We start from the raw sequence: 9,502 nt of genomic DNA, 5'->3' as shown, positions 1-9,502 counted from the left end.
ATGTCTCGTCTGTAAAGAGTATTTGGGGTGGGAAAAAATCTGGAAACATCTTTGTGTGTTTGGTGTTTGCGTTGCCATAACAGATCTGCTCTCCGAAGGAATCCACTCTGGAAGAGGAGCTGGATGAATGTATGCATGAGCAGAGGCCGTGTGCCTGCATGAAAATGGGAAAACTCCATCTTTTATGCAAAGTGGGAGAAGAGAGACTGTGCTTTTTGTGGCTGACGTGGAGGAGCACTAAGGAAAGCTCACCCAAGCCCAATCCCAAAGATTTGGGGAGAAAACCCACCCCCAAAGGGTTGTGGAGAAAACCCAGCCCCAAAGGTTTGGGGTGAAAGCCCAATCCCAAAGATTTGGGGAGAAAACCCAACCCCAAAGGTCTGGGGAGAAAGCCCAACCCCAAAGGTTTGGGGAGAAAACCCAGTCCCAAAGGTTTGGGGTGAAAGCCCAGTTCCTGGAGGGCAGGCTCAGGAGGAATCTCTTTTGGGGCATCATTACTGCCTCATAAGAGACACTTTCAGTTCTTCAGCTGGATTTTCTTGTGATTTCCCTTGCCATAAGCCCAGGCTTTCCTTCTCCCATTTATATTTGCCCAAATCCCTGGTTTTCCATGCCTTTCTCCCCGCTCTGTGCCTGTCCCCTCACTCCCCAAGGACTCCTGTTCCCAGGAGGGGTTTTGCAGCAGGCTCTGGTGTGAGACACTGCAGAGGAGAGAGTTAAAACCACGACTAAAACTTCCATGGAAGAAGAGGATGGAGAATTAAGGAGATGGGACTCAGCAGGCTCTCCTAAAATCACCTGCCAGGCTGCTCCCTTGGCTGGGAGCCCTTTTCCAGCCCGGCTCCCTCCCCTTCCCGGGCAGCAGAGGAGATTCTGTTTGACAGGGCTGATCCTCAGAGTTAAAAGTTTATTCCTCCATCAGCACATTAATGAAAAGAGAAATGTAGCTCGGGGAGGAAGGCTTATGAAAGGAAAATCAAGCTAAATCTATCAATTCCCCGTCCTGAATAAATGAATCTATTAAGGTGGGGTGAGATGCCTGGCAGATAAGGGGTGTTCCACATAAAAGCAGGAAGGAAAACCCAGGCAGCCCTGTGCAAACCCGGCGCTGAGCGCTGGGATTGTCTCCTGTGTGCTGTCGGCTTTTCCACCTGAGCCACAATTCTCCAGTTGCTGCCTGTGAGGAGAATGTTCCTTGTCTGGCTCCGGGTTAGGGGAAGTTACTGGGAAGAAAAGCCAACAGATGGCGCTTGGGAATTCTTGGAGGAGGGAACAGGTTGGGTGGGAGCGATGGAGACTCGTCCTTGTGCGCTCCTCGACGAGCTCCTGGATTTGCTCTTCCCGGGAAGCACAGGGAGATGTGGATGCTCCTCCTGCCATCCCTGGCCATCCTTGCCTCTCCTCTTGTTCCCCACTTGCTCTCGTGTGGATTTTAAACCAGACAAACCCTTTGGAGATGAGATAAGCGGGGTTGGCAAAGCCAGGTCGCCGAGGAGCTGGCCCGGGTACATGGTGGGTAAATCACGGCTCCACCTGCAGTGACAGCAGTAATTTATCTCGGGCTGGAAAAAGCTGCTGCTTCCCATCCTGGGCTCTGAGGGTCATTCATCACTTTTTGTTATTTTTATAACAGAAGGGAGAGTGCTGGTTCCCTCCCCACATCGCCTCCAGCCGCTCCCTGGGGACAAATTAGCTGCTCTGAAAATGGATGAGCTCAGGGGCTGTTTTCATTTATGTTTTTAACAGTGCAACCAAAGCCCTCGGACCTGCAGGGCTCCCCTGAGCAGGGGCAGATGGAGCGAGGCTCCGGAACTCTGCCAGGGGGAGGATGTGGCCTTTGGGTCCTGCTGCTGAGGTGGCAGGAGGTGACATCCCAAGGCCTCTGAATCCAGCACAGCATCCAGCGAGAGCCTGCCAAGGTTTGTGATCTGGGGTGGGCAGGATTTGGGGCTTCTCTGGAGATCTCACTGCTAGAAACACGGGCTGTCTCTGCTCCTGAAGCCTCCTGATCTCTGCTCTCTGATCCTGTGCCAGACTCAGCCATCCTGGGGCCGCAGGAACCCTCAGCTCTGTTTCCTCGGGATGCTGGGCTCTGCACGACCACGGGGTTCTACATCCAGCCACAAACAGGTGCAGGTTTTATCCCTGCTGGTGTGCTGGGATAGATAAACATATATTCAATAAATTATTTTTGAGAGAGACCTGCTGAGCACTCATATGCCCAGAGAAGCTGTGGCTGCCCCATCCCTGGAAGTGTCCCAAGGCCAGGTTGGACAGGGCTTGGAGCAGCCTGGGATAGTGGAAGGTGTCTCTGCCCACAGCAGGGCTGGAATGATCTTAAAATTTAAGATCCCTTCCCACCCAAGCTATTCATGACGATTCTGTGATCTATTTCCAGCCCATCCTGGATCTGCCATTGCCTTCCTGCTGTGTTTTTTAGGGGATTTAGGGTGATTTTTTAGGATTTAGGTTTTTTTTTTTCCTTCATGTCTGACTCCTTTGGGCACCGAGGAGCTGTGACCAGGCAGCAGGAGAGGGAGAATTGGACACGGGGTCCCTGGGGAGGATACAGGTGCTCCACGATCCCTTTCACACTGAGGGGACATTGCTTCAATGACTCTGCCAATCACTGTCCCTCACCTGTCTGTCACTTGTTGTGCAGCTGGGGAATTCACTTCACAGACTTGCCAAAAGTGGCAGATTTTTGTGTCTGGAAGGGGCCATTTTGCATAATTCTGGGCACCAGGGAACAGAGGCTGGGAGGAGGCATCCACAGAAATCCATGGAAATTTCCCAGCAGGCAGGGGACATGGATGTATTCACTTCCCAGGGCATTGCAGATGGGCAGATTTGCCTTGTAGTGCTGGAAATTGCTTTTGTGTCTCACACATCAGCGTGCTGAGCTGCTCAGAGGAAGGGCAACCAGGAGAAAGGGATGGGGATGTCTCCTGCTCCCTCCTCTCCTCTGCCTTCCCCCACTTCAGGGGAAGCTTTTGGAGCTGCAGATTGTGATGGAGATCACAGAATTGTGGGGTGGTTTGGGTTGGAAGGGACCTTAAAGCTCATCCAGTTCTACCCCCTGCTGATGCCCCAGGATTTGAGCTTTTCTATTTTTCATCTATTTGTAACCCTGCAGTTCTTTAGTGCACAGCTCCAAACTCCACATGCAGTGTGAGCTGCTGCTTCCCCATTTTGGGCAGACACAACAATTCCTCTCCAGGCCTGGCAATCAAGGACCCCTCACTGCCTCAGGCCTCAAGAGTTGTGAACAAAAGTGAGTTGAGGGCAGCAAACTTGAGGTAAAATTACTTCATTAGCTGAAGCTGTAATTGGAATTAATTAACCCCCAATATGCAAATGGCCCAAACTTATAAAAGTGTGAAAACCCGTGACCCATCATCCATTTTGGGTGTATCCAAAATGGTGGATGAGGGGGGTTTGTCTGCCCTAAATGCCCCTGAAGGCCCTTCAATAAATAGAAGTGCTTTTTATTGCCTTGATTTTGTCTGGCCCCTGTTTTTAGGTAGCCCCAAAGGCATCTCTGCCATGGCAGGGACGCAGCTGCAGGCAGATGTTGTTGGGGTGGGAGTTGTTGCTCTCTGATGGTCCTGGCTCCATGGTGGAAGCTCTGCTGGGGCTCATCTGTGCTGGACCTGCCTTGCAGGGTAGATTTGGAGTCTCATTTTGGGTTTTGTTGGGGTTTTTTTTTTCCCTTTTCTTCCCTCCTCCCGTTGATTGCACAATGCATAACCTCGGCTGGCTCGGCTGTGACAGGCTGGTGATTATTTCTTGTCATTTGCAATGACTCGGGGACAAGCACAGACCATGTACAGCCATTAAAGGCTTTTTTGGAAAAGTCAGGAGGGGCCAGGCCCTTTCAGGAAGAGAAGTGGCCCCGTTCCCTTGGCTGCAGGGAGCAGCAGGGCCTCGTGCACGCCGTGCCATGGTTCAGGGCTCCTCCCTAATTGAGTCATTTGTCTCCCCAAATACCCACCAGCTTCACTGAAGATTTGTGGGTTCTCTCCATTATTAGTATCATTAATTTTTATTTAGACACAATTGATGGCCTTGTCCACGGAAGTTGATCCGAAGTTGTGTCTGGAAAATGCACTTAGGGGCTGCTGGGGATGGAGAGCCCAGGGGTTGGGGCCCTGGGGGTGACCTGGGCCACAGCCAGAGCCACAGGGCCACATTTCTTTGAGAAAGATGCTCCTGCAACCTGGAGTTGACAGAAGAGTTTGTGGGTGGGATTTAGGCCACCTAAATATTGCTCCAAGAGATACAAGACTTCCTGACTAGCAATTTACTGTTGTCTTCTCCTTTCTCTGAGGGTCTTGTAAGGGGAATCACCACCCAGACAGTGTGGACAGGTCAGATTTCACAGGCAAAGAACAAAATCCAAATGTCTTGGGGTGATTTTTGTCCTGTTCTCCCTGGAGAGAAGTCACGTTGCTGTTGCAGGTGTTGCTGGTCCAAGAGGGGACCTCTCCCTGCTGAGCCCAGCTGGGGCAGAGGCTGTGGGCAGCAGAGCTGAGGGCAGGCACCTGCATGTGCTCATCTGCATCCTTCCCTTGCCAAAAATCAACATTTCTACTGATGCCTTAAGTTTCAGCTCTCCCGTTTCCCAGGCTCTGCACGGCCTGGGTTTGTGACCCCGAACTCCACCCAGAGTGCCAGCAGCTCTGCTCACAGCCCAGGCACACAGAGCAATCCTTCTGCAGCCCCAGAGCCCAGCACAGCGCTGCAGCTTCAGCCCCAAAAGTGCGAACAGCAGGGGATGGAGGAGGGCAGCCTGGGAGGATGGGGCTGCACAGCCTGGAGCTGGAACTGGGCAATGAGCCCAGCATGGAAATGGAACAAAACTTCTAAAAAGTGTAAAACTCCTGACTCAGGGTGTAGCCAAGGCCGGGCTCTTGCACTGCCCAAGGTGTGTCCTGTAAAGGCCTTTTAATAAATCCCTGCTTTATTCTTTAATTCTGCCCAGCCTCTGCTCCAGGGAGCCTCTCAAGGCATCACAAACTTCTTGTAAATCCGAGGGCTCCTGGAGGTGAGGACGTGGCTGTGGCTCCTGTCCTTGCTGGGACAGCCCTGGAGGACAAGGAGGAGAAGGAGGATGAGGAGGAGGATGATGATGATGATGGTTCAAAGCCTGCAGTTCTGTGGAGCCATCTCTGTGCTGGCAACCTTGACTGCCACTCGGTTTTGGTGTTCTGGTTTGATTTTTTTTTTTTTTTTTAGTTCACTCTTCCAGTTAAACTCTTCATTTTGCTGCCACTTGCTGGGCCTGCCAGCTGCTAACAACCACCAAGGGACTCCAGGCAGCTTTGCAGGCTGCCTCAGAGTGCCTCAGGCAAAGCCTGAAACGCATAAAACATGAAAATAACCTTTTGTGTTCGCTTGCAGCCTCACACCCTTCATCCTCCCTGGGGTGGGGAGTGATAGGTGAGGCTCACATCCAGCAGGTGGGGGTGGCTCTGTGTTGCAAGGTGCAGGGATTCAGGCTGGGGCTCTGTTTTTATTATTTTTATAATTTTTAGGGAATGTTGCAGACTGTGATTTGGGCCGGTGACCTCCTGCATGGAGTGATGCCTTGTGAAGGCTGAGCTAGAACAGAGGCTGGACAGATTTATTAAAAGGGATTTATTAAAAGGCCTCAATGGATGCAGCTTGGGCAGCACAAGAGCCCAGCCAGGGCTGCACCCAAGATGAACCAAAATGGTCACAAAACGCACAACTGATCACAGGGTCTCACTTTTATAAGTTCTGCTCCATTTGCATATTGGAGTTCATTGTCCAATTCCAGCTTTAGGTTATGAAGTTCCATCCTCCTTGTTTTTCTCTCTTCAATGCACCATTTATTTATAATATTTTTTATTTCATGTTTATATTTTTGGGCCTGGAGCTTGCAGTGGTTGTCCTTGGTCACGCTGGGAAAGGATTATTTTGTCTACCCACCCTGTGAAGAGAATTTGCTAACACTTAATGTGAAGCACAGAGCTACACACTAAAGCAGCAGAGAATCTGAAAAACATGAAAGCCAAAACTTAAGGCATCAGGAGCACATTCAGCGTGTGCTGCCATGGGTTTAGCTTGGCTCTAAAGCTGATGTGAACCATCACGTGTGATAAAGAAATCAGGAACTGCAAGAGCCTCACTCTGTCGAGCAGCTCAGGGGAGGAAGGCCCTGAGTGGTGACATTTTTGTGGCACAGCTTTGTGCAAGCACTGACCCCAAGTCTGGATGGGGCTGAGCAACCTGCTCCGGTGGGAGGTGTCCCTGCCCATCCCAACGAGATGATCTTTAAGGTCCCTTTGAATCCAAACCAGTCTGGGATTCTGGGATTCCCCAGTTTTTGCTGGGTTTCCCAGGAGGCAGGAGGGCAGAGCATCCCCAGGCTCTGCTGGTGCAGGGTTTGCTTGGAGCTCCCTGAGATTCTTGACACTGGTCTCTGGCTCTGAGATTGTTAAATCGTGCTGGTCAGGTTTATCCTTCCTTAATCCTGAGTTATTCAAACGTTCTGCTCCGTCTTTCATGTTAAACAAACAGACAAACAAAACCCCTTAGGAAGCAAAGTCCTGATTTGCTGATTAGACCCAGCCCTGCTGGAATCTCATCCTAAAATCCATCAGAGTGCATCTGGTAGGCTCCCCTGGAGAACTGCAGCATTTCCAGCCTTGAAGGGCTGACTTGAAGTACATTTGCATTCGAGTGCAGATCACAAGGAGCCGCAGACAACAAGCCCAGGTCAGCTGTGAGAGGCCAGCTCCGCTCGGGGAGGTGTGAAGAGGTTGTAAAAGAGGCTGTCAGGAGCATTAGAGCAGGGAGGGAAAAGAGCAGCTCTGCTGGAGTGTATTTGCTGCTGTCTGTTATTAGCAGTTAAAACACTGCTGCGCTGGTGACACTTTGTAGTGTTTAGCCCGGAATGAAAAGAACTGATGTGAACTGATGTGACTTGCAGGGGAAAAAAAAAAAAAAAAAAAAAAAAAAAAAAAAAAAAAAAAAAAAGTTCAGGATAAAAAAGGATTTCTTCCTTCCACACATAATCTGGAGAATGTGAGAGAGATGTCAGCAGGCAGATAAATGTTCCTTTCTCCCTGGCTTTGTGTCTGCACTGGGAGGGAGGAGGACAGCAGAAAACTTGGACACAAACTCCTGAATTCCTTTACAAACTTTGCTTTCTGCTTCTGTTAGAGCTTGCCAGAAAGTGTTTCACTTTCTCCTGATTTAACTCAAGAGCTCTCAGCGCCTTTTCCAAGCTCTGTGTTGCAAGACCTTCCAATGTTGGGAAAAGGAGCCCTGTGACCTCACAGTGAGGTTCCTCCCTCTGGAGCAGGAGCTGGAGATCCCGAGAAGTCCTTCCATGTGCCTGCTCCTTCTCTGCCCCCAGGGATTTCGAAGTGTGATAGGACAAAGGTTATTTTGTGATGCCCTGCCCTCGCTCAGTGAACACAAGATCTTTTTATTGTTTTCCCTTTCCAAACTCTCCCATTCCAGGCTGTTCTTTCATGATTAATTTACCTTTTGCTCCTTCCAAGTGCACATTTTTAATTGTGCGAAGTTGGTCTCCTTAATTCCCTCAGTTTTCCCTTCCTCAGTGGAAGTTGTCCCAGTATTAGGTGCCCAAAGAGATTAAATAGCAGCTCCTCCACCGTGGGGAGATGTTCCCTTCCTGCTGGTCCTGCCCAGTATAAAATGATCCCTCTCCTGTCTCTCCTCAGGATGTGCATCCCTGCTAGGAGGTTCTGCCTGATGCTCAGCTTAATATATTCCCTGCACACTTTCGTGCCATTATTCCTAGTTAAACTCTCCTGGATCACCCAGAACATGAGGAATGTGCAGCAGCTCCCCACAGCACAGCATAATTAGCTGCTTCAAAAACTACCTGCAAAGAGTGATGCCCTCATTATGCCGAGCAGAGGAGGCTTTGGTGGGGAGAGATGTCTCCAGGAAGGAGATGCATTTCTCTTCAGAGCAAGAAGAAGAGGCAGCCCTGGCCCTCCTGCCGTTCCCTTCATCACTGGATTCCTCAGGAGCCTGAAGGCACCTGGCAGAGCCCCATGATGGAAGCAAACACCTTGGAGCATCCGTTAGGAGTTCGTGGTGATTAAAGCAAAGCCTCGCGGTTCATGTGCTGGAGGAAATAACCAAAGTCATTTAAAAATGCTTTATTTGCTATTTTGCTGCAAAACAGGTGAGTGCGTGCTGCTTTAGTCAGCCCTGGTGGTGGAGGTGACTGGGAGCCCATCACATTCCCAGCTGTCCTTGGCTGGAATCCTTCCCTGCCACCCTGGGGAGAACAAACCTGGTCCATCTGTTGTTCTTTATTCTCTGATAAAACAAAGAAGCCGGCCTTGGGTTGAGAGCCAGCCTTGATTTGTTCCCACTTTATTCCTGGAATCCAGAGCTGGCCAAGAAATCTCCAGTGTCTCCCTGTCTGAGCACAACAACCCTTGATGTTCCTGCAGCGTTTCTCATTGAGGATCTCCAAGTGCTCTGCAAACAAAACCTCCATAAGCCTCCTGTGAGCCCCCTGGGCTGGGTATTATGCTCCTGACTTAGCAGATGAGTAAACAAAGGCACAGCAGCTCGAGTTTTCCATGCTCAGAGCACTTCGTCAATATTAACCTGATTAATCCTCACACTTGGGTGGGGAGCTTCCTTCAGGGGCAGAGCAAAGTCACAGTGGGGATGTCCTGAGTGCCACTGGTTGGGGTCCCCACACTGAATAACGGGGTGGTGGCAGTTCAGCCATGGGGCAGGGAATCATGGGATGGAATCATGGGATGTCCAAGGATCATGCACAATGAGGTCACCTCTGCTCCCTTCTCCAGAGAACAATCCCAGCTCTCCCAGTCTTTCCTCCCAGCAGAGCTGCTCCATCCCTCTGCTCCTCCTGGAGCCTCCTCTGGATTCTCTCCAGCGGGGCAGCCACGTGCAGCAGGAGCGTGTGTGACTCTGTGGGACGTGTGCTCAGGAAATGTCCCCGTGTGACCCCCCCAGGTGACAGAGCAGGCTCTGCCCTGCTCAGGGCAGCTCTGCAGACCCCCTTGAGTGGATGGGCTGATCCCAGGAGCTTCTAAAGCCCAGATCCAGAAGAGCACTGAAACATTTTATTAGCCTTTAACAAGACAGAGTTATATCAAGTTTGTTCAGCATTAATTATACTTTCTGCAGTGTTCTACCTACACCATCAATTATTAATTAATCTCCCTCTGTATTTTTAGCTGTTACCTGTCCCTAATCACCTTGCTGCTATAACTTTCTGGTCTCATGCCAACGTGTGTTGCCAGACCAGTTGAAGACATTAGTAGGAATGTAATTACCTCGTTAGTGCTCGTGGAGTTTTGCATACCCCTCCTCGATGACATTAGAGATGGAGAGGGAAAGGCATTTTCCCTGGAAGTGTTTCTGCTTGTTCCCTCACTCTGAGGATGGAGAGTGACCCCGCTGTCACAGTGCCACAGATCCCCTGACACCGTGAGCGGGACTCTGTGAGCCAGCT

The 9,502-nt window shown here is 50.5% G+C and overlaps 1 long non-coding RNA gene across 1 annotated transcript; it reads right to left on the bottom strand.

Annotated features, from left to right (window-relative positions):
- Positions 1 to 8,150: 8,150 nt before the first annotated feature.
- LOC128799926 (uncharacterized) lies at positions 8,151 to 8,712 on the bottom strand. The gene is made up of 2 exons (XR_008434868.1): positions 8,626 to 8,712; positions 8,151 to 8,493 (listed from the first exon to the last, which is right to left on the bottom strand). It is a non-coding gene; the product is annotated as an uncharacterized LOC128799926 (long non-coding RNA).
- Between the last annotated feature and the right edge of the window lie 790 nt (positions 8,713 to 9,502).

This window comes from Vidua chalybeata, chromosome 25 (assembly GCF_026979565.1).
Source record: "Vidua chalybeata isolate OUT-0048 chromosome 25, bVidCha1 merged haplotype, whole genome shotgun sequence".
Lineage (NCBI taxonomy): Eukaryota > Metazoa > Chordata > Aves > Passeriformes > Viduidae > Vidua > Vidua chalybeata.
This window is presented reverse-complemented; position numbering and strand designations above follow the sequence as displayed.